Source organism: Syzygium oleosum, unplaced genomic scaffold (assembly GCF_021117445.2).
Source record: "Syzygium oleosum isolate NSW1041296 unplaced genomic scaffold, Sole_v2.1 Sole_v2.02, whole genome shotgun sequence".
Lineage (NCBI taxonomy): Eukaryota > Viridiplantae > Streptophyta > Magnoliopsida > Myrtales > Myrtaceae > Syzygium > Syzygium oleosum.
The window spans coordinates 9,765,381-9,790,346 of NW_026607486.1; positions in this window are offsets into that span (position 1 = coordinate 9,765,381).

Consider the following 24,966-nt stretch of genomic DNA (forward strand, 5'->3'; position numbering starts at 1 on the left):
GTTGCACAACCAAACAAAAGAACTGGTAAACTGAAACTTGAGTTTACTCTTATCACAAAAAGAATAAACAGTTTAAAGGCATTCTTTGTTAAACCTAACAAAAACTCCATGGAACAGACATTACTTTAACTATTGCCATCGCACTTTTATTCACATTAGAAGACTGTACGAATTAGTTTAAACACTATAGCAAATGAAAATAGGACAACTGCTGTTTACTGCTATACCATTTACAATGAATTCGATAAACAGATAATTAATCATGATATGCAATTTCCAACAAAGATTTTTGTTGTTTTCTCAAATTAAATATACAGTCTACTTGTTCGTAAATTATTCTTATTAATCAAGATCAACAGTGAAGCAAGCAATATAGATACCCACATTGCCGAACTGAAGCACATCCATATTCGTAGTACACTTTTGACGTCGACCATTTAAAATCCTGTTTCCAAGTACTTAAACAACCACAGCAAAATCAGCTCGAAGAGGGTACACACAAGAAAAAAAAAAGAACTTAACTCTAGTTTAAGGTGCTCTGGATAACGAGTGAACACGGGAAAGGAGGGTCCTAGACAAAATTGTTTAGTGTCTAGACTGGACATTCGACTATAATTATCTAGGCATGGATAACGATCTGTGTTTGTATAATTTCTCCAACCATTCACTGTGACTTGTTATGCAGTGGACATTTAACTATAACAGCGTGTTAAAGCGAGCACATCGTAATATTATCTAGTGATTCGGTTGCAGTGGAGCGAGACAACATTCTAACAAGAGAACTGTAAAAGTAGGTTCCCACAAAGCCTTAACCTTAAGTGGATGACATCAGAAGGTTCAGGTTCCACACCTATGAGAAGACATAAGGAAATCTGCTTATTGACTGAGGAAAACAAGCAGAATCCATTCAGCACATGTTGGAAAATCCCTCATTTTTTCCTCTTTCCCATGAAAGTTGAATACTTCGTTTTACTACGAGCTTTACTCTACTACCAACCATTACTCATGAGAAGCCCTTTGACAAGTGCACCCATGTCAAGGCCAACCACAATCCCATCCATCGGTTATGCCCTCCCCATAAGCAAATCCCCCACCACAAGTGATGATCGGCGACGGTCGCCCTCGCCAACCTCGGGCGAAGGGCGATTTTGCTATAGGCCAGCAAGGGCCAGCCTCACCACCTTCGGGCGAGGCTCGACCTCACTGGATCTAGCGAAGCGAGACTCGCCCGAGGCTGGCGAGGACGACTAGACCACAACCACAAGCCCGCTCCGAAAACGAAAAAACGTAGAGACAATAAGCGAGACGAGCTGGGTTGCCCAAAAAAGTACCAAAAAATTCAATTTCGGACTCACCTTGCTCTGGATAGTTGCGTCGGAGTCGGCAACAACAATACAAGAGGCGACGAGCTGGGTTGCGTTCTTGTAGGCCGCGGCGATGAGAGGCGACGAGAGGCAACAAGCTGGAGGTGCTCATGAAGAGAGAAACTGTGAGAGATAGAAGAGGTCGCAAAGAGAGAAACTGTGAGAGAGAGAAAGGCACTCACGACTGGCTGGGTAGGGTAAGGGTAATGTGATGCTAGGGTTTTTACTTTTTTTTACATTATCTTAAAACCAGTTCTAAAACTGGTCCGGGTCGGTTTTTACTTAGAACCGGAAACCGGACAGGTTATAACCGGTTCCCAAAAAATGGAGCCGATTCCCGAATCGGTTTTAACTGGAACCGGTTCCCGGACCTGTTTTTCGGGTGGGCCGATTCGGTTTCCGGGTAAACCCGGTCCGGTTGCACACCCCTAGTTCCGGGGCAGCTGGGGCGGTGTTGCTCGGCCAGGGAGGAGCTGGGATGGCGATGGTTCGGTGGCGAGGTGGAGCGGCTCTCAGCGATGGCTGGTCCGGCGAGGAGAGGCTGGTTTGGCGGTAAGTAGCAAACAAATGGAAAAGCCAGGCGGAAGCAGAAGCAAAAACACGAAAAAGCGAAGAAGAAGAAGAAGAAGAAGAGAAGGGGAGTGGGTGGAGTTGGTGGGGGAAGTCAGTGGCGTAGGAGAGGTCAGCGGGAAGTCAACCGGCGTGGGGGAGGAGAGAGAGAGAGAGAAAGTAGGGTCAATCATGATCCTACACAAAATATCTTCCAATATTTTCTTTTGCAATTTTTCTCAAATTTTGTTCCCCAAATTACCATCTTGTCCTAGGCCGTGTCTCACGCCGTGCCTTTTTGGGACACGTTAAAGAGGTCCGATGTGGATATTTCACTCAAACGTCTCACAGACATCCTATCACTAGACAAACGAGGGCCTCTCCCAGACCATACCTCACGTGACAGCGAGTTTGTGATTTTTTTATCTTTTTATTCTGAGTTTTGATTTGAAGTTGCCACTAGTCATTATTGGTAGGTTGACTAGAAACATAATCGGGGTACAGGAGAAATACCACGACTCTACAAACCAGAGATTTTGAATACGGGGACTTGGTTACGCTAATGATCCCAAATCGAGATCCCTAACGCCCTTTCAGTACCTAAAAGGATATGACGTCTCTAACGTGCCACACAAGTTTTCGAGGTCTATCCACTAATTCTAACCATTCTAATGTGAGAACTCAATCAATCAATATAAGCAACACAATCAATTGCAATCAAACAAGACAATTCTAATTTAGGTCTCTAAAATGAAAATCAATTCAAAACATCCAAATCCTAGTAAAGCCCTGAAGGCTTATTCATTCAACGATATGTGCTGTTTTTAGAGTTTAGGATTTTTTAGGGGTAAAAACCCCTAAACTAAGGATTTTCTAAAAATGTTGTTTAGGCACCTCTAAAAATTCTAATTTTACTTGTAAAGGTTGGCCACAATGTTTTTGGGTTATTCAGTGAATTTTTGAAATTTTTTATTTTTGATTTTTTTAAATAATTTTCTAAGAATTATCTTTTCCAAGAGTTGATTTTTATTTTTTATTTTTTTTTATTATTTATGGATTTTTGAATTTTCTAAAAAAATTTTAATATTTTTCTTAATTTTTCACATTTTTTATTTGTTTTGCTGGTCTTTTTGAATTTTTATAAAAAAATTTTTGATTTTAATTTTTTTAAATTTCTAAAAAATTCCGAATTTTTGTATTTCTTCTGAATTTCTAAATTTTTTTTATTTTTTTTTCGGATTTTTTTAAAATTTTTCCGCCGAGGGATTGAACTGGACCAGACCGGTTTGGGCCACTCTGATCAGATCGAACCGGCCAGCGCCATGGCGAGCATAGTGCCGAAACGACGCCGTTTATGGCGTTGTTCTCTTCGGCATTTCGCCAAACACTTGGCGGGCATGCTTCTCGATTTATCATTTTCGAGGCCGCGACTTTGAATCAAGCTCCGACGAGCTTCCGGCGAGCTTTTAGACTGATTTTTGATTCAGTACTGAGCCTATGTTATCCTCTATCGACTTCAATTCACTGATTTACTGCCTGACCACCACTGGCCGGCGAAAAATGACCTCAAAGGTCCTAACCTAAAACTAAAACCAAACAAACTTTTCTAGCTTTCAGATCATCACACGATACACCCTAGCCGTTTCTAAAGATCAAGACAACAATCAGAACAATTAAGGAGTAGGATCAACTAACTTGGAACGGCCATTGGTCGTCGAGAAGCATTCCAGCGAAGCTCGACGTTTTCGGCGAGGATTGTTAATGGTCAGCTGACTCGGTTTAGTGCATTTTCAATCCAAATTTTGCAATCAAACAATGAAAAATATGCTTAGAAGCTCATCTTATACATCAACAAGCTCAAAATTGCAAGAAAAATAACATGAACAACAAGATTAAACCCAAACATGCTTTCTAGAATTTCATTGAAATCGTGACAGGGATCGAAGTTTGTGTGCTTCGGCGAAGGATCAAACGAACTTTTCGAGACAAATGGTGGTGGTAGAGCTCTTCTCTGTCACCTGAACTTCAACATGATAGCTTCTGCTTCGCCAGGATAGCTCTGAACATGCCGGTCGAGTTGGATTTTCAAGCCACAACGATCAGCACTGTAACAGGTCCTCCGATGAGGAAACCCATCGTCGGGACCGATTTGCCGGCGTTTTTCCGGTTGGAAAAGCACCGATCACTCAGTCTTGGAGGTCTCGACTCACCCTCAAGCACGATCTGTCTCTTTTTTTTTTTGCTCTGGTTCTCTCTCTCTCTCTCTCTCTTAGAAAAATCGTCAAATACCTTTCTTGCTTGATAATGTTTTTTTCTCCTTTTCGTAGCTCAATTTCCCGCCCAAAGTTGGTTATCACCGACCTCCAAATCGATTGTAACGAATCTCCGATGCTAGCTGGAGATTCTCCAGCTAGAATCGGGGTTTAACACGTGCTATATTGATCGGATTGAGTCAGTAAAGTGGCGGGGTTGAAGATATTTTTCTTTCCAGGCATGCTGTTCAGTTGGCCGGGTAGAAGGGATGAAGTTCCGGGTCGGGTCGGGTCGGATAGGATCAGGTCAAACCCGACTGACCTTGTTTGAACCAAATTATCAATTTAAGCCCAAATTTGACCCGATTTTGTCAATTTAACCCCAAAATTGAATTCATCATCACATTTCGCACCCAAATATGTGATTTAATCTAATTTTTATCACAATTAAACCCAAGATTGTCTCACTGACGACTGGCTGATTTGTCCTCTGCAGGCCCTTAGAGACTTGCTCTGTTTTGAGACTCCCAAAAGGGGTTATGGTTCTACTAGATATCAATGAAAAGCAGTTCATTCTGACCAAAAAAAAAAACCCAAGATTTTTGGATTGTAAATTCAGATCATTGGGGTTCTTGTCTAATTCAATATCTAGATGACCTGATTGGGTAAAATTGGTGCCAAAATTAGATTACCCATACCTGATTAACCCTGGCAATGATGGTCTCAGGGTTCGACAATTTCGAATTGATTATGATCCCCAATTTGGGTTTCAAATTCCTAATTTTCAATTGAATTTTGGGGATTTTTGATTTCTTTAATAAATTATGAAATTAGACCAACCATTATATAATTCAAGGTCCCAGAATCATTTGTTGTGAAGACACTATGATCGAAAAATGACTAGAAATGAATTAATTGAATTTTTGGTTCAATTTGGGCTTGTTTTTACCCAATTTTGGGAAAAGCACATTCCCAATTGAAATTTTCTAAAATTGACATTGTATTAATGAAATTGGTTTTAAAAGAAGACTAATTACTATTTTTATGGAATTTTTGGATTCCATTTGCTATTTTTCTTGATCTTCACCTCTATTTTGACCAAAAGAAATTAAGGAAAAATCAGGAAAATTCTAAAAAATTATTTTTAGTTTAGAAATAGGTTCCTAAGCTTGGCCAAAGTTCCTAATTCTAATTTTGTGATTTTTTGAGAAAATTTGAAAAACGTGCTAAAAATCAGATGTCAACAGTTGCTTCTCTTTGAGATTGAGCTCGTTAATGGTTGATCTCAAAGACAAGGTGACATCTGAACTTTTTGTTGACTTTATGGATAGAATAAATGGAAATGTCACAACAACCGACTAGGAATCTTGTTTGAAATTCATGGTCCAACCCAACTTTTCCTCTTTTGAATGAATTTGGGAGGTTTCTAATGATTGAGGGGTAGAGAAACTTACCTGTTTGCGAGCAGTTTCCTTGTTGATTATCTCCAAAGTGTGAGTTGATGGTAGTGATGGTGATGATTATGATGAATTGATCTATGATCTCGTGGTTTAAGGATATATCTAAAAACCATAAGCGCCTGAGGCTCCTTGCCTGAGGACTTTATGATTTGCCTAGTGGCTCCTCGCTAGTAGGGCTTAGGATTTGCCTAGTGGTTCCTTACTAATAGGGCTCAAGATTTTCCTAATGACTCCTCGTCAGTAGGACTTAAGATTTGCCTAGTGACTCCTCGTTAGTAGGACTTGTACTTGCCTAGTGATTCCTCACTAGTAGGATTTGAAATTTTCCTAGTGACTCCTCGTCAGTAGGACTTAAGATTTGTCTAGTGGCTCATCGCTTGTAGGACTTGAATTTGCCTAGTGGCTCCTCGCTAGTAGGACTTGAATTTGCCTAGTGGCTCATTGCCAGTAGGACTTGAATTTGCCTAGTGGCTCCTCGTCTGTAGGACTTGGATTTGCCTAGTGACTCCTCGTCAGTAGGACTTAAGATTTGCCTAGTGACTCATCGCCTGTAGAACTTGAATTTGCTTAGTGGCTCCTCGCCAGTAGGACTTGGAATTTGCCTTGTGGCTCTTCGCCTGTAGGACTTGGATTTGCCTAGTGACTCCTCGTCAATAAGACTTAAGATTTGCCTAGTAGCTCCTCGCCTGTGGGACTTGGATTTGCCTAGTAACTCCTCGTCAGTAGGACTTAAAATTTGCCTAGTGGCTCCTCGCCAGTAGGACATTGTATGATTTTTAGTTGACCAAAAACTATTTGAAATGTGGTTTAAAGTTTACCACAAACTACTTAGTTTAAAGTTGACCAAAAACTATTTGAAATGTAGTTTAAAGTTTACCATAAACTACTTAGTTTAAAGTTGACCAAAAACTATTTGAAATGTGGTTTAAAGTTTACCACAAACTACTTGGTTTAAAGTTGACCAAAAACTATTTGAAATGTGGTTTAAAGTTTACAACAAACTACTTGAAAACTTGGGTGATTTTGAAACCATGCACTCTTTGTGTTAATGCATTTTGACAATCAAATTTCCTTTTGAAGGAAACATTTGAGCAAATTACTTGCAATCTTTCAAGAAATGCTTAAAATAATCATTTGGAATACCTTCATTAAAAAGGATTTATCTCAATCTATGAACCTGGTCTTTTTCGCTAATTGAAATGGGAATCATCTTCAGACCCTCAATTCATCTCTCTTAACCAATCCTCAGGTACTCAGAGATGTTTGCAATGTATACAATTCGATTGATCCGATAAGGTCTTTCAAAAGATTGTAATGTAGGCTTGGTCAATGGCTATTCAAAGGATAAGCATTTTGAGGTCAAGAAAAAAAAAATTTCATCATATTTTTTTTTGACTCACTTCGGGTCTACAAGTTAAGAACCTCGAGGACAAAACAAGACATTATTGCATAAACTCCTTTGAGCGATGACTTCTTCTCATAAAATCATGTTTTCACTCTTAACATCACAATCTGAAGAGTCTTTGGGGAGAGGTTGTAATGTTGGTATCGGGTAGGCTCAAACGGCTCATTTATTTTTGTATTCAAGGTTTTTGTGAAATTGGTGATCTTCTTAGCATCACCACCCATTTTCCTTTTGTCCGCTAGGGATCTTTTCTTTTTCATGACCACAAGAGTCCTCTAAACACTCATTATGATATTTTCTCTTTTCTCTTTTTATTGTGTTGCTTGTTGTGATCTTTGATCATTTTGAGCTTTCCTTCGAACTCTCTTTTTCTTTTCTTCATTTTCTTAGGCATTCGGCCTTACTTTTACCAGGCGCACTGCTTTTTCATGCCCCTGATTCTTTCGTATTTTCTAAATCTTTTGGCTTCTGACCTTTTTCTAAGGACTCTGTGTCATGCCCTTTGTTTCTTATTTATCCAAAGTGGATCATATGCTCATGCTCCAGTGTGAAGAGATGATCACCAATTTAGGGTTCTGAAATGAATATTGAGGCTCAATCGGGCTTTGCAAAGAGGTAATGTGTTTAGGGGTAAGAAATGAAATGCTCTTTTTCCTCTTGGGATGTTGCGAGCTTCCATACGACTTTGTTGGAAGTTATCACAGAAAGATTGATACAAGTGTATGCAATAAAATCTTTCTTGATCCTTTTCTCCATAAACGCCAATCAGAAACCCCTTAGTTTGCCCCAATTTGGGGTGGTTCTTAATAGGGTTGTTTTGAAAAACTTCTCCACTGTTTAGGCTCAAATTTGGTTTGCAAGGGATAATCATGTGTTTGGGATAGTGAAATGATTGCCTTTCATCATTTCAATCCATGTAATCATTGCGAACATCCCTTATTTCCTTAAGATGAGGTTTTTCTCACTTTAAGCACTCATTCTTTTCATTCCACTCGAGTGTATAAGGGACGTGTTTGGACATGGTTTACCTTTCATTATTTGAAGGTCTTTCCATTTGGTTTCATCCAAACGTATTCTTTGAAATTTTCCAAAACTTTTTGTCAAATTATCCTTTTTAGGGAATTCTGATGCACTGTGCATGCTCAAAGAATGCATGTTTTAAAACTTTTTTTTTTTGGTTGAAACTCTTTGAAATAATCTTTGAAACAAATTGTTTTATTTTGCTTAGCTTTCACGTCAACCCGCTTGGAGAAGAAAAAGTTCAATCTTTCCAGAAAGGCAAACTCTTTAAAACCCAAACTATTTTGTTTTTTGTTTAAATACTCAATCGTTTTGATGAAATTCCTTTTTGACTTGATGAAGGTCCTGCAAAATTAGGAATCAAATGTCAAAATTTATTTGAGCAATTGTTGACAACAATTGGAACAATTACCGCGAATTCTCTTGTGTGTTCCCACTTTGATTCCACTAGGGATTTTCTTTTCATTGCCTCCTATCTTTGAGCTTCCTAGAGATAGCAAAAAGGAAGAACATATTAAAAGATGATATCAAGGAAAGTAAATTGGGAACGATACTTTCCTTCATCTTTTATCAATTCCGTTGGGGTTTTGGAGATCTTTGATCATCTTAAACTCCATTTGCTTTATTCTACAAAAATAACAAACATGTTTATGATATGCACATGTTCTAGAGTGACCCAAATTATTTCATTTCATGGGAAGAATATCTTGACAGGATCTGCATTTACAGGATGGACCAATTCTATTCCAACCATATCCCAAGAATTAATGCTTCTCCAGGAAGAACTTTCTTGACAACATATGGACCTTTATAATTTGGGGTGAATTTCCCGCGGGGATCTGAATTATTGGGAATGACTTTCTTCATTACCAAATCTTCCACCTTAAAATGCCTTGGCTTCACTTTTCGATTGAAGGATTTAGCAACTCTCTTCTAATAAGCCTATCCATGACATATAGCCTTCAACCTTTTTTCATCAATCATGTTGAGTTGTTCACATCTCTGCTGAATCCATTCCGCCTCTGAAAGCTTCAATTGAGATAAAATCCTTAATGAAGGAATTTCTACTTCAATGGATAATACTGCTTCCATCCCATAAACCAGGGAAAATGGAGTTATCTCAGTTGATGTTCGAATTGAAGTTTGGTATGCCATTAGAGCATACGGCAGCCTTTCATGCCAGTCACGATAATTCTCGGCTGTCTTGGATAATATCTTGTTAATGTTCTTGTTTGCTGCTTCCACTGCTCCGTTCATTTATGGGTGATATGGGGATGAGTTTAAATGTCAAACGTGAAAATGTTCAAGCAAATTATCCACAATCTTGTTATTTAGATTTGAGCCGTTGTCAGTAATGATTGCTTCTGGAACTCTATATCTGGCAATGATGTCTCGCCTAATGAACTTTGCGACATTCTTGGCGGTAACATTTATCTATAAATTGGCTTCAATCCACTTGGTGAAATAATCAATTGCAACCAAAATAAAGCGAACCCATTTGAGGCCTTAGGGTTGATTGGGCCAATCACATCGATGCCTAACATCGAAAATGGCCGTGGCTCTTACATTTGGTGCAGTTCATTCGGCGGTGCATTGATTCCATCTCCATAGATTTGACATTGATGACAACATCTCACATGTTGGATGCAATCCGTTTCCATTGTCATCCAATAGTATCCCAACCTCATGATCTTTCGGGCTGGGAGATGGTCATTCATGTGTGGTCGCCTTCATGAATTTCTTTCATGACCTGTTCAGTTTCTTTAGCATCTTAATAGGACTGAATCAAATGATTTCTTGTAAAGAGTTTGATTGCTAAGGAAGAATTTAGTGGCTATCTTCTTTATAAACTTTCTGTCTCCCGGTTGGCTTCCTTCGGGAAATTCTCTAGTTTGGAGATACTTCTTGATGTCGTGGAACCACGGTTCATTATCATATTCAGCTTGGACTACTATGCAATGAGTTGGTTGTTCAAGGATATTGATTCTCAAAGGCTTTACATCCACACCATCTTCCACTTGCAGTAGCGATGACAACTTTACAAGAGCATCTGCGAAGTGATTTTGAGCTCTTGGAAGATAATTAAATGTTACTTCTTCAAATTCCTCCACCATCCTTTCTAAGTATTTGTGATAAGGTATCAACTTGGTATCTCGAGTTTATCACTCATCAGTTGTTTGCAATATGTTGAGCATAGAATCTCCATATACTTGCAATCTCACCACCTTTATTGAGAGGGCTAATTGGAACCCAAGAATACATGCTTCATACTCAACAATGTTATTAGTGTATAGAAATGTCAATTTTGCAGATATTGGATAATGTTGGCCTTCTGGGGAAATTAGCACTGCCCCAGTTCCTGATCCAAATAAATTGGTTGTATCGTCAAAGTACATGGTCCATTTATCATCAACTAATGCTAATATACGATCATCGAATCGTTCATCCTCAAGATTAGTAGTACTCTGAGAATTCTCTGCCAGCATGTCTGCTATTGCTCGTCCCTTGACTGATTTTTGTGGTGAACTTCTGATATCAAATTCTGATAACAAGACTTGCTATTTTGCTAACTTTCCAACCAAAGGGGATTTCTCAAGTAAATACTTGATTGGGTCGTTTTCGATTACCAGCAAGATTTAGTGATGAAGAGTGTATTGTCTTAATCTGTGCAACACCCATATTAATGCAACACATGTCTTTTCAACTGCTGAGTAATTCATCTATGATATTGTAAACTTCTTGCTTAGGTAATAAATGGCTTGCTCCTTACCATTGTCCGATCTTCTTCGAACAAGCACTGCTCCTAACGACTCGTGATGAATCGTTAGGTATAAGATCAACAGAATCCCAGGGATTTGTGGTACAAAGACTAGCGGACATACCAGATATTCTTTCATCTTATCAAAGGCTTGTTGACATTCTTCATCCCATTTCACTTTAGCATTTTTCTTCAGCAATTTGAAGAATGGCTTCATAGTTTCATAAAGTTGATGGATAAATCGGGCAATGTAATTTAATCACCCCAATAAACTTCTCACCTCTTTTACCGTGGAAGGAGTCTTGAGATCATAAATTGCCTTGATTTTTTAGGGATCTATTTTGATGCCCCTATTGCTGACCACAAATCCTAGCAATTTGCCTGATTTTGCCCCAAATACACATTAATTGGGATTTAACCTCAACTTGTATTTTCTGAGTCTTTGGAACAATTTCCGAAGCACTTCAACATGATTTTCTCCTTGTCTGGATTTTGCAATCATGCCATCCACATATACTTCAATTTCTTTATGCATCATATCATGGAACAAAGTTACCGTTGCTCTCTGATACGTGGCACCTGCATTTTTCAAACCCAAAGGCATCACTTTGTAACAGAATGTGCCCCATGGCGTAATGAAGGATGTTTTAGCCTTATCCTCTTTCTTCATGAGGATTTGATTATATCCAGAAAAGCCATCCATGAATGAAAACCTTTCAAATCCAGCAGTACTATCCACCAGTACATCGATGTGTGGAAGTGGAAAATCATCCTTAGGGCTTACTTTATTCATGTCACGATAATCGATGCTTACCCGTACCCGCCCATCTTTCTTTAATACGGGAACTATGTTGGCAACCCATTCTGGATATTGTACTACTTCGATGAATCCAACCTTAAGTAATTCATCACTTCCTCTTCTATTTTCTTTGCCAATTCTGGCTTAGTTCGCCGAAGTTTCTGTTTCTTCGGAGGAATACTTGGATCGATTGGTAAAGCATGTTCAATTATCTTCGGATCGAGACCTAGCTTGTCGGCGTAGGACCATGCGAATATATCTTGATATTCTCTGAGTAAATCAATAACCTTCTTTACTTCCGCAGAAGAAAGACTTTCTCCTATCTTAACTTCTTTGAGATTCTCTTTATCACCTAGATTGATGGTAATTATTTTCTCTAATGTAAGTGGCTTTGATTCTTCATGACGAATCCATTCCTTCTTGACCCATTCTTCATCCTCATTATCCTCTTTGATATCACAAGTGATTTCTTGCGAAGGATTTGGGCCACATAAGAACCTATTATGAATATGTGAATACTAATGCCTGACATACAACAAACATGGTTAGTAATTGCATATGAGGTATAACAATGCATGAGTTTTTCATGAAAAGCTTCTCTTTTTTTCTTCTTTTTAAAAAAAAAATCCATTTTGAAATCCATTTTGAAAGAACGGAATGACACAGCTAGTCCTCATATCCTTGGACTCTCTTGCTCTTAAAACCACTTTTAAAACCAGGAGCAATATAGAAACCCAAAGCCTCAAGCCTCACAAGTGAGGGCTATTTTCATCATAGGTTTAGTCTTATTCTCATATGTCCTAACAAAATATTGAACACTTTTATTGAATTGAAAAGTGTGATTATAGTTACATCATCAGAAATGGAAATTGCAACTAAATTTGAAATTGCAAACAGAACTAGCATGAAACTAGAAACTATAAAAGCAACAATGCAATGGAAATGATATCAAGCAAGTAACAGCTCGAGAGAATCTTCCTACTCCAGTGCGTAGGTATTTTCTGCTTCGGTTATGATGACGTTGATAACATTCTCCTCAAATAAGCCCAATAAAAGGGGTTCTTCTTCTGTGTGTAAATCTTCCTCTTGAAGTAGCTTGGAGAGTCCAGGAAAAGTCTCCTTGATATGGATCTGGTAGTAAGGAAGCTTCTTAGCTTTACTTTTCCATATTGACGAATTGATAACGCGATCACCTCGACTTCCATAACTTCTATGGTTCTTATGATCTCGGCTTTGGATTCCCTGATGATTATTAGAGCTCTCTGTGACATAACATATTCCATGTCTCCTTTTTGCAGTAAGTGGGATAATAGGTTTCTTGATCCCTTGAGCTTTTAACCCAAGTCCATTACCAAGAGTGAATCCATATTGGCATAATACATTCCCCAACATAATAGATGAGGTTGAGAGTTATGGGGACTTTATAATACTTCTGGCGGGAATTTGCACCATCGAAATCATTTCGAAGGAATGATAGCTCGGTTCCTCCTTTACCTCAGGCTCGATATATGGTATCGCACTTTCCTTGTAAGTGATGAAATTTGTCTCTCCATGTACAGTGATCATTTTGTCATTAATGACAAATCTAACCTTCTAGTGGAGACCGGAAGGGATTGCACCAGCCACATGAATCCAAGGCCTTTCCAGCAGCAGGTTGAAAGTTTTAAGAATGTCCACCACTTGAAAATCAATTAAAAATGGCATAGGGCCTATGTTTACCTCCAGCTTGATATCGCTAATGATATATTTCTTCATTCCGTCGAACGAACGAACAGTTACTTTAGAAGGTTTAATGAATTCTTCACTGATCCCCAAGCGATGCAGCGTGCTTAGAGGACACAAATTAATTGCAGCGCCATTATCAACCAATACATATGATATTTCTTTACCCCCGACATCTGACGGCAATGTATAGGGCCTTGTTATGTGAACGTCCATCCATCGGGAAATCTTCATCAGAGAAAGCGATCTAATCTTTCAAAAGTATAGTGCCAACGAAATCCTCCAACTGCACTTTGTTGATTGTTTTGGGGACATGTACTTCATTAAGAAGTTTCATAAACACCATTTTATGACTCTCTGAGGTTTTAAAGAGATCCAGTAAGGAAATATGTGCCGGCATCTTCCTTAGCTGCTCTATTACTTCATACTCACTTGTTTTCATGACTGACAGCAATTGCTTTACATCTTCCTCGGTTACACCCTTTTTCTCATGTTCACTCTCCTTTGGGACGTAGCACCTTCCCGATCGAGTTATGGTATCAACTTCTTTAGGTGCGTAATCCCAGGGCACACACTTAGTGTCAAACTTTTCTTTTGGATGCAAAGTAATGATCACAGGCTATGTCTCTTTTTCTTCAATCATTAGTTGATCAATTGGAAGTTGAATGGTAATTGGTTCAACATGACCTCCATCTTCCTCGTACTTATCCACTTCATCAAGTTTGATTAGAAATGGTGTGATCATGGACACTATGCTTCTGTTGGCTTCATCTACATCCATTCCACCCCAACCATCAGGTGTGATTATTTCGTCCTCGAAAGCTCAGGAAGGGGGTGTGCATTTGACATGGTAATTGTACCGGCCGCTGTCTTGACCCAAGAAGTCCACAACTTTGCCTTGTTTATGTGCTTTGTGCACGAACCGCCTATCGCTTCGACGGGTCTTTTTCTTCTTTTTCTCTTCTCGATCTTCTTTTTACTCGAGACTTAATTTGTCAATTGAAACCTCGTCCATACCGCCCCATCCATCAAGCACGATAACCTCGTTTTTAAATGCCCATGGAGGTGGGGTGTATTTGATGCGGTAGTTATATTTGCCACTGTCTTGATCAAGTAGGTCCACAGTTTCACCCTGCTTGAGTGATTCTTGGGTAAAATGTTTTTCGCCTTGACGGATTCTTTCCTTCTTTTTTTCGTATTGATTCGTTGTCTTCAAATCGAATTTCATTCTCAGGATTCAGCTCATCATCCATACCACCCCAACCATCGGGCATAATTACTTCATCCTTGAATGCCCATAGTGGTGGAGTATATTTCACTTGGAAGTTATACTTACCAGAGTCTTCTCCCAAGTTGTGTATAATTTCACCTTTTAAAAGTGCTTCATGACGAAAACGGGCATCCCCTAATCGAGAAGTTTTCAGCTTAGCTTCATATTCATCTTCATCATCAAACCTAATTATTTTTTCTTCATCCCAAATCATGTTTACTATATTATGCTCAGGAAGAGGATTTTGATATACGTTTGGTTCCCGACTCTTGAAAATTAAGTATCTTCTTGTCAATGAGCTGTTGAACCTTGTATTTTAGAGTGGGGCAATTATCTACGTCATGTCCCCTTTCTCCCATGTGGTACGCACAGGTTTTTGATTCATCATACCAAGTAAATCTTGCAGGATTGTCTCTTGGCACCTCTTTTGCCACCAAATGCCTTTCTAGAAGTATTGGTAATAGCTTTGATAGGGGATGCGGCAAAAGTGTGAATTGCCTTACAGGCTTTTTCTTTGGCTCAAACTACCTTGGGTTTTTCCAGGCGATGTTGAATTGCTTTGGAAATGGTGTCTGATAAATGTTTGGGCTAGACACCAAAGCTATCTCATGAATAGGCGCTTTGTCTTTCCTCCCAAGATAAGGCCTCCGTGTTGTCGTTTCTTGAGCTTTCTTCTCTTTCAATCCCCACTAAATCCTTTCACTCACCTTTACCAGCATGGTGAATGTTTGATAGCCTGACACATGTAGCTTGTCGTAATATTCAATTGGCAATGATTTCAAGAAGAGTTTAATAAGCTCATTCTCACTTGTGGTGGGTTTTACTTGCAAAGCGACAGCTTTCCATCTTTTGGTATAAGCTCAAAACCCTTCATTCTTTCTTTTCTCCGTTCTGATGAGATCCTCCCTAGTTAGGAGTACTTCAACATTAAATTTGTATTGATGGAGGAATTCTCCTGCCAAATGATCCCATTCCGTAAAATCTTCTATGTCAAGTGCAGTGTACCATGCTAGGGCCACTCCTCTCAAGTTATCTTGAAATGTGCTAATGAGAAGTGGCGTGTTATCTGAATACCTCGCCATCTTGCGGAGATAGTACTTCAAATGACTTTTGGACAGCCAGTTCCATCATACTTACTCACGAATTCTGGTTCCTTATAATTTTTCGGAACAACCACTTTCGCATACGGTGAAAATTTTTCGAATCTTTGCAATTCATATCCCTAGCTTGCCAAACATTCTTCAATTTTGGCCAATCTTTTGGACTCTTCCTCATCCTTCACTTTAGATGTCCTCTTAGCCAGATCTTCTTCTTCCAAATTTACTACTTCAGGGGTAGCTTTTGGAGTATTTTCTGGGACTGGTTCTTTACTTCTAACTGGTTCTTCAATAGGAGTTTCTATAGCATTAGAAGTTCCAACATTAGGAATGGTAGGATAAGATCCTCATGAAGCAATGATAAAAGCTTTCATTTCTGCCATCATGGCGGTCATTTGAGTCATTTGGTTCTCAACTTCAGCTAGTCGGATACGAGTTTCTTCTTCCGCCATTTTAGTCTGCGAACGAGTTCGGATTCGAGCTCTTCTTTCTTCCGTTGCTATATTACCTACTTTATAAAAAGACAAGGTATTAGCATGATGAAACAAACATGAAATCCTATATCCTTTAAATTGAATGGTTTTTCTTGTGACTAACAAGGATAAGAAATTTTATACAATTCTATATGAAATCCTATATCCTTGTATAAAACTTTTATCAATGTCTTTCTCAAGCAATCATACAATTCAAAGAATTATAATCCATGGTGACTTTCTTTTTCGAAAATATGTTTAAAATTTCACCAAACTCTTATTCACCGAGCAATTTCTTCAATTTTGAAAGTTTGTATTACAACACTTCAAATCAAAATGGGGGAACTAGCTTAAACAAGTCTAGGCTTCTTCTTAGCTAAGGTAGCTTTAGTCTCTTCATATTCATTCCATTCTTTAACCCGTGCTTCCCATTCTTCTACATCGATCACAACTTCTTGAGGAATATATGGCTCCACACTAGGTGTATTCGGCACAATGTACTCTGGGACATATGGCTCATCAAGGTTAATGATAACGCTCAATGACACATACGGTTCAACATCAATTGGGCGTTTAGCCTTGAACCACTTTATATATTCACTGGATGCCAAGTAGAGCTTCATTTCTTCTTTCAAACCTTCGGGCCATTCCATCGTTTGCTCAGTTGATCTCTTCAAAGAATTGACAATTTTGTCAACTCTTTTTTGCAACTTTCTACTTTCTTCTTCCAGTAGGGATCCTTGTGGTATCGTGAATATGAACTCCTCGGGATGCCACCCAAGTGGTATGTGTTGGATCATTCTGAATTGTCGCACAACTCTTAATGAGCAATAGGCAGTTCCACCATTTAAACCAAGCAATGGCACCAAATTGCCTTCTTTACAAGTAATCCGAGCTTTGACTATCCTTGGCCACTTGATTCTCCATTGGAATTAATCAAGAGTCAAGGCCCTGATGAAATTAGCCCATTCATGGAAAGAGTATTTTGGTAGTTTCTCTGGGATTTTAAGGTACCTCTCAATAGGATTGACGGCTGAACAAATTTCTTGAATGTGCATGTGTCGTTCCCAAGGTCGAATATGTGAAACAAACCATATAGAAAGTAATCCGGCTGAAGCTTGAAGTATACCTTTCTCTTGACTTTGGTACTTGTTCAGAGAGATGATAGTTTCTGCAAAAAACATATTGGAGAAGTCACACCTTAAGCAGGCTTGCCTAGCAATCATTGACGTAGGGAATAAGACGAACCCAAAGAAAGCAAGAATAAAGACTTTCGCAGAAATATTCCCGGTTTCCTTTGGTAATTTGGAGTACTTCGCCATTAGAAAGGATAAGGGGAATCTCCTAGTATTTGACTTAATCAGCTTTTCCACTTGAGAAGTCTTCAAGTTGAGGAATTCAACTATCACAATTGCAGGCTTTAATCAAATCGGAGGTTCTATGATTCTTGGTTTGAAATCAATCCCAACTCTAGCTTTATACTCTTCTAACATTGGCACCATTTCGTGTTCTCCAAGTTGAAATGTCGTAGTGGTAATTTCCCAAAAATGGGCTAACACCTGAATTAAGCTCACTTAAGGTTTAAGGTTGATGAGCTCAAATAGGAATCTAAGTCTTTCTCTAACATAAACCTGGTTGTCTTTAGTCATATTTCCCCACCATGTCAAAAGCTCCTTTTGAGGGACTAGAATAAATTGTATATTTAATTTCCCCATGTTTGATCTAAATCATTCAAAAGAAAGTTTTCATCAGTCAACATGGATTACCAATTAATTTTAATGCCTCCATTTCAATCATATGTCCTTTTAGGGTAAAATGGAGGTAAAGTACATTTGCATACTTAGAAAGTGATACAAATGTCACCTTTAATCCATTTAAGCCTTAAAAGAGCATATACTTGAAAATGGGGATGAAATCAGTGTTTGATGCAAATGCCCTTTTATCATGTTCCATTTAGACCATAAAGGCCTAGCCTATGATTTACAACTTCGAATACATCAAAATGAACATTCGGCTCATTAAATTGTACATGTCACATTTTGAATACATCGTCATTCGAATTACATTGAAAATTTGCCATGGACCTACACATTCCATCTAAAAAAAGGTCAAATAGAGCATGTTTTCCTAGTCATTCATTCTAGTATAAAAAGGACACTTAGGTCAACCATTGATTATCATTTAGGCATTTTATTCAAATTGTGCCAACTAACTTGCATAATTGAAAGAGAAAGGAATGGAACGATACTTACTTATGGGGATAATTTTGTATGGTTTTAAGTATACCAACCACAAAGACATGCATATGTAACAAGTGAGGTTTTGACACCTAAAAGGGTAGGATATACTAAAGGCTCAAGGTCACCATCTTAATGGACAAGGGATTTCATTCCAATAGGCAATCGGCCTAAAGTAATGAAATATTATTCCATCTCGGTGATCGGTATTGCATTTAAACGATCCCATGAGCAATCGGCTCATAATTTTGCCTAAACACATACCTCCTAAGGGTAATCCTAAATGTAGCCGGGGTTGGGCCACGGGTGGTGTGTGCGAATGGTGAAGTGCTGAAGTAATTTAAAGGCATGCATAGCAATTTAATTACCAAACAGTACTTCAAAAATTCAATCAAATCACATTCAATCCCAACATTATCCTGCAAAACAAAGGTAAATAAAGACAACACCTCCTATACCTCCCACCTACAAAATGGCAAAATGATACTATAAGTGCCATAAGTTGTGTACGGAGATCACTTTGGTGCCATAACTTTTTTTCGGATCACTTTGGTGCCAACTTTTTTGAAAAACGATCACTTTAGTGCCAATGCTGACATGGCCGCCGAAAATCTGACGTGGTTCTTTTTTTATTAATTTCCGATGCTGACATGGCTCACCGGAAATCTGACGTGGTTCTTTTTTTGGCCGGAGTCACTAAAGTGATCTCTTTTCCTCCGATTTGGCACCAAAATGATCCGAAAAAAAGTTATGGCATCAAAGTGATCTCCGTACACAACTTATGGCACTTATAGTGTCATTTTACCCCTACAAAATCATTTAACACTATCATTAGTGAGACGTACCTAGGATCCTTGAGTGAGCACAAAACACATGGATATCGTTCTATCTAGGCCTAAGTCCACTTAAAAATCTAAAGTCCCTAGTGGAGTCGCCGCGCCTGTCACGCCGCGCCTTTTCGGGGCATGCAAAAGAGGTACTTCCATTTGTCATGAATGGAAAAACTGTCCCCGAATGAGCTACTAAGGTTCGATGCGGATATTTCGCTCAAATGTCTCATAGACATCCCATCATTAGACAAACGGGATGTCACGCCCCGAACCCTACGAGCGCTAAAATCATCCCTCGGAGGTCTATTCAGTGCGACGTCCCAGGACGCGTCGCCGACCCAAAACCCAAACAGAGAACAATGCACAAGCGGAAGCAACATTTCACCCGAACAATAAAACACATGACCAAGGATAGCCATCAAACAACAACCATCATAAAATACATACTTGCATTAACAACAGGAATTTACAATATCCATTGCAACAGAATTATACGTGTAAACCAAAATGGGTCAACGGCCACTAATATATACTTCCCCGTTCCAACCGGGGTACTCGGTCACCGAACGGTCCATCCGGTCCCGGATCCCAAAACGAATCGGCACACCTGCCATCCTCAAAGCTGGGGTTCTGAAAAGTGGGGTTTAAACAACAGTGAGAATAAATCTCAGCGAGTAGGCCCCCTAATCCGAAACTAGGCTAACATGCACCTCCCGGACAAGCATCAACTAAACACACAGTCGATCAATCACACGACTTAGGCCTTCCGGCCCAAATCAAGCATATAGTGACCCTGCAGGTTAGGCACACAACAATAATAATACTATGCCCAGCAATGCATATACACATGTCAATTGGCCACTGTCACATGCCACACACATGTTTGCACTCGCTGATGCACTCTTCGCACACTTGCCAATGTCATGCTTATGCTTGCACAATTCAATGCACACTTGCACACGTACCAACTTTCCATTTATTCACCGACCCGCGTTAAACGCATCAGGTCCGACCCGCGTAACACGCATCAGGTCCATCAATATCCAACACTTCCTGGCCCGCGTAAACGCATCAGGCTCAGTGTCTCTAGCCCGAGTAAACGCATCAGGCGCAACACCGATCTCCATATACGGACCAAACCCGCGTAAACGCATCAGGTTGGCCGTCTTACGGCAATCCGGGCATCGTCCCGTGTAAACGCATTAGGACCATCAATATCCAAAACTTCCTGGCCCGCGTAAACGCATCAGGCCCAGTGTCTCTAGCCCGCGTAAACGCATTAGGCGCAACACCGATCTCCATATACGGACCACACCCGCGTAAACACATCAGGTTGGCCGTCTTCCGGCAATCCGGGCATCGTCCCGCGTAAACACATCAGGACGGGTTCAATACCCCGCGTAAACTCATCAGGGCTTTATGTGATCATACATACACATCCACCAGTTATTATCTGAACCCCGCATAAACGACGCCTCAAGGCGATTTAGGTGATCACATGCTCATGCCATTCGTGCACATTCACATTATGCACATGTTATGCCAATGCTTGATATGTACAAATTATGGCCATAACAATCACACTCGGGCATCCACAATTTCCACACTCAATTAATGCCACAATATACTCAATTCACATAATAGCCCAAATCAAGACCACAATGATCAGCCACTAAGAACAAGGGAAAACCGAATACACAGATTCGGAGCAATTCTGAGCCAGCGCACGGTTCTGGAATCCCTTTTTAAATAAATAGTAATTCAACTCCAAAAATTATAAATTTTGGATATGTTGTATAAAACATCTTGATAAACATTTTCCGTGAAGAATTCGAAACCCAGTTCCAACTGTAAACACCTCTTTTTGTCACTTGAAGTCAGACGAAAGTCAACCCGCCCGGTCAGGCCGCCTGACCATAAAAATGCATCTCATCCAGTACCCAAATCACTTTAGAAAGCCTTGAAATTTTTATATGCCATATCCACAAATGTCCCCAAAAAGTTTGGTGAAGGAAGTATTTTGAAAATAGGTCTATAAAAATTTATAAAAATTCGAACAGACCCGAAGGTCGGAGGAACAGTGTTTCCGGCAGACTTATTTCGGTCCAAAGATGGACTTCCGAATGGCCTCAAATGATTTCCAAAAATTCCCAAATTAAATTATGTCAAACTCCAAGATGTTATGAACAACTCTCATGAAGAACTCGTCCTCAAATTCGGTCCACATAAGTCACACCAAAAATAACAAAATCCAGCGATGCATCAGCAACCTTACCGGAAATCAACCAACATGCACCATCAAGCAAACCAAGCACAACCAGCCACTAAACCAATTATCCACAACCCTTAAACCATCACTAAATCATCACATTAGGCCATTAAAATCACCACAAAATCAGCCATAATCAGCCCACACTAATTAACCCATAAAATACCCTAATAACCCCTAAAACTTGTCTAAAGTGCACATAAGCCTAATTAAGGGTTAGGGTTTCCACTCACTAGGTTTAAGGCTTCAAATGTGGGCTGGACAAGGAGAGAAACGGGCTGAACAGCGGCGGCACGACGCCGGACCAGCGGCAGCGAGCGGCGGCTCACGGCGTTGTCGGGTGGAGATGGGGGCTGAACGGCGGTGCTGGTCGGGCTGGAATGGAGGGCGAGAGCAGCAGAAACCAGAGGAAGCAGAATGAAGAAGCAAGTAGCAGCGAAGCAGCAGCAGAAAATGAAGAAGAAAATTGCAGCAACAGAAGTGAAGAAGAAGCAGCAAAAGAGAAGAAGAAGCAGCGGCAGCAGCAATGATGGACAGAAGCAGCACGTGAGGGAGTCAACAGCAGAGCAGAAGTCAGCAGAACAGAGGCAGAAACGGCATGGGTTCAGCAGAGGCAGAAGCGGTACGTGAAGCAGCATGGGGCTGCATGGGTCAATGGTCAGCAAAGCACACGTGAAGGTGCAGCAAGAACAGAAACACGTGAGGGAGTCAGCGGGCGTGAAGGAAGAGAGGAAGTCAGCGGAAAGGAGGGTCAGCCGGCGTGGGGGTTCGGCGAGAAAGGAGGAGAGGAGAGAGAGAGAGAAGAGAAATCAAAGTCAACATATCAATCAAGTGTAATCCAAGGGCTCACAAATTCCTTTTGTTGGGCAAGCTAGATCCAAGAGCCGCGAAAATTCCGAATTTAAAAATCAAAGAAAACACTAGATAGACACTAAATAAAATAAACCCAGAGGGAGGTCTACTAGTCAAAATTCGCACCCGATCCAAATTTCATTTTCCGATTATACCGATCCCAAATATAACTGGCCACATTAATATGACGTCGTCCTTGCAAAATAGTGGCGAATGTCCACGAAATTCGACACCGAAGTCCGGACTCAATTCCACGATCAATCTCGCTCAAATGCAATTTTAGCGTCTCTCACTAACGGGCGGCTGTTTAGGGGTTACGCGTATCGACTTAGAATTACTCGAGTCGTGACGGTCTCGATTTCCAAGGTAACGCGAGGATTATCGCTAGTTCCGGGAGTCGCGATCGTTCGAAATAAGTTCGGGATTGTTCGCCACGCGTACTTTCGGTCGTGCGGAATCACCCGAGATCCGATCGTACATCATTGGCCAAATCAAATCCGTCACTCTCCTTGGATCGGCCCACATTGGCACAAAATATTCCCTCGTCGTTTCTCGGAATCAGACTCGATTCGCGGTCGAGTTCTTCGGTCCACGTACCGTTTTCCTAGTTAGCCATTCCCTATTGGTCAGTATCCCGAGAAGGATCCGTTCCGGGCGAGACTTACTAAAAAGGAAATGAGAAATAACATCTATTTCATTGATCACGAAAGTGGGTCGAATTCAGGATGTTACACGAGAGCCTCTCCCAGACTATACCTCACGTGATAGCGGATTTGTGATTTTTTTTATCTTTTTATTTAGTCTGGGTTCTGATTTGGAGTCGCCACTAGTCATTATTGGTAGGTTGACTAGGAACATAATCGGGGTACGGGAGAAATACCACGACTCTGTAAATCAGAGATTCTGAATACATGGACTTGGTTACGCTAATGATCCCGAATCGAGATCCCTAATGCCATTTGGGTACCTAAAACAATATGATGTGTCTAACGTGCCACACAAGTTTCCGAGGTCTATCTACTAATTCTAACCATTCTAACGTGAGAACTCAATCAATCAATATAAGCAACACGATCAATTGCAATCAAACAAGACAATCCTAATTTGGGTCTCTAAAATGAAAATCAATTCAAAACATCCAACCCTAGTAAAGCCTTGAAGGCTTATTCATTCAATAATGTGTGCTGTCTTTAGAGTTTAGGATTTTTTAGGGGTAAAAACCCCTAAACCAAGGATTTTTGAAAAATGCCATTTAGGCACCTCTAAAAATTTTAATTTCACTTGTAAAGGTTGGCCACAATGTTTTTGGGTTATTCTGTGAATTTTTGAAATTTTTTATTTTTGATTTTTTTTGAATAATTTTCTGAGAATTATCTTTTCCGAGAGTTGATTTTTTTAATGGAATTTTTGGATTCGATTTGCTATTTTTGTTGATTTTCACCCCTATTTTGACCAAAAGAAATTAAGGAAAAATCAGGAAAATTATAAAAAATTATTTTTGGTTTAGAAATAGGTTCCTAAGCTTGGCCAAGGTTCCTAATTCTAATTTTGTGATTTTTTGGGAAAATCTGAAAAACGAGCTAAAAATTAGGTATCAACACCGTGTACCGATTGTGGACCAACTAAACCTTATCGGGCCTTGATGGCCGGCCTTTCTCGTGCGCAAGGCCCAATGGCTTTGTTCGGCTCACTTCCGTTTCTCATGTCAAATTTTCCGATTCCTCAATCCTTTTTCCGAGATTGAAATTTTTGACGGAAAACTCGTAAAATTATGAGGCGACGTCCTATGGTTCAAGTGTGAAATCGCTGAGCATTCGACACTCAAAATCGGATCCTAATTCGTGGCTGAAATCAATCAATCGCAACTATGGTACATCTCAAACTAACGGGCGGCTTTTAGGAACAAATCATCAGTAGCCTTTCCGTTTGGTTAGTATTCCCTGAGTGATCAGGTCAGGGCGAGAATTAACTAATAGAGCATCGAGAAAATCACCATTTCATAAATCACCAAATTGGGTCAAATTTTCAGGATATCACACCTATTGTGAAGATTTCAATTCAATTCTAAATGTTTCAATTATGCCAATTGAGTCCTAAATCTTAGAACGAAATTCCAAGGTAATCCTTGCAACTAATTTTCGCTAGAAATCGCTAATGTGGTGATATGCCACGTAGGACAGCTGGTGATGATTGGATCTTTATGTGAGCGATTTCCCTCAAAAATTTACCTAAATGGCAGCGTTAAATTGTAGCATAAAAATTATGACTAAATTGGAAAAATTAAAAAGTTTATGACTGAATTGGCATCCGTACAATAAGTAGTAATTGGTAATTTTCCCATTGCACTATAAAGTGTAAAATTTATTTATGATTAGTCTATAACTATCAAAGTACACTAAATATCTTAAAATATGACAAAGTTGCATCATTGTGATAGGTCAATATATGAAAAGTGAAAACGCTTGAATCGATAGGGATGTATCCAGTAGTAGTTTATCATACATTCGATAGATTGGCTTATGATTATGGTGATTACGATTCCCCTAATAGATGCATGTTGCTGGGGTCTCGAATCGGATTGAACATCCGATTTTGATAAAAATGAAAGT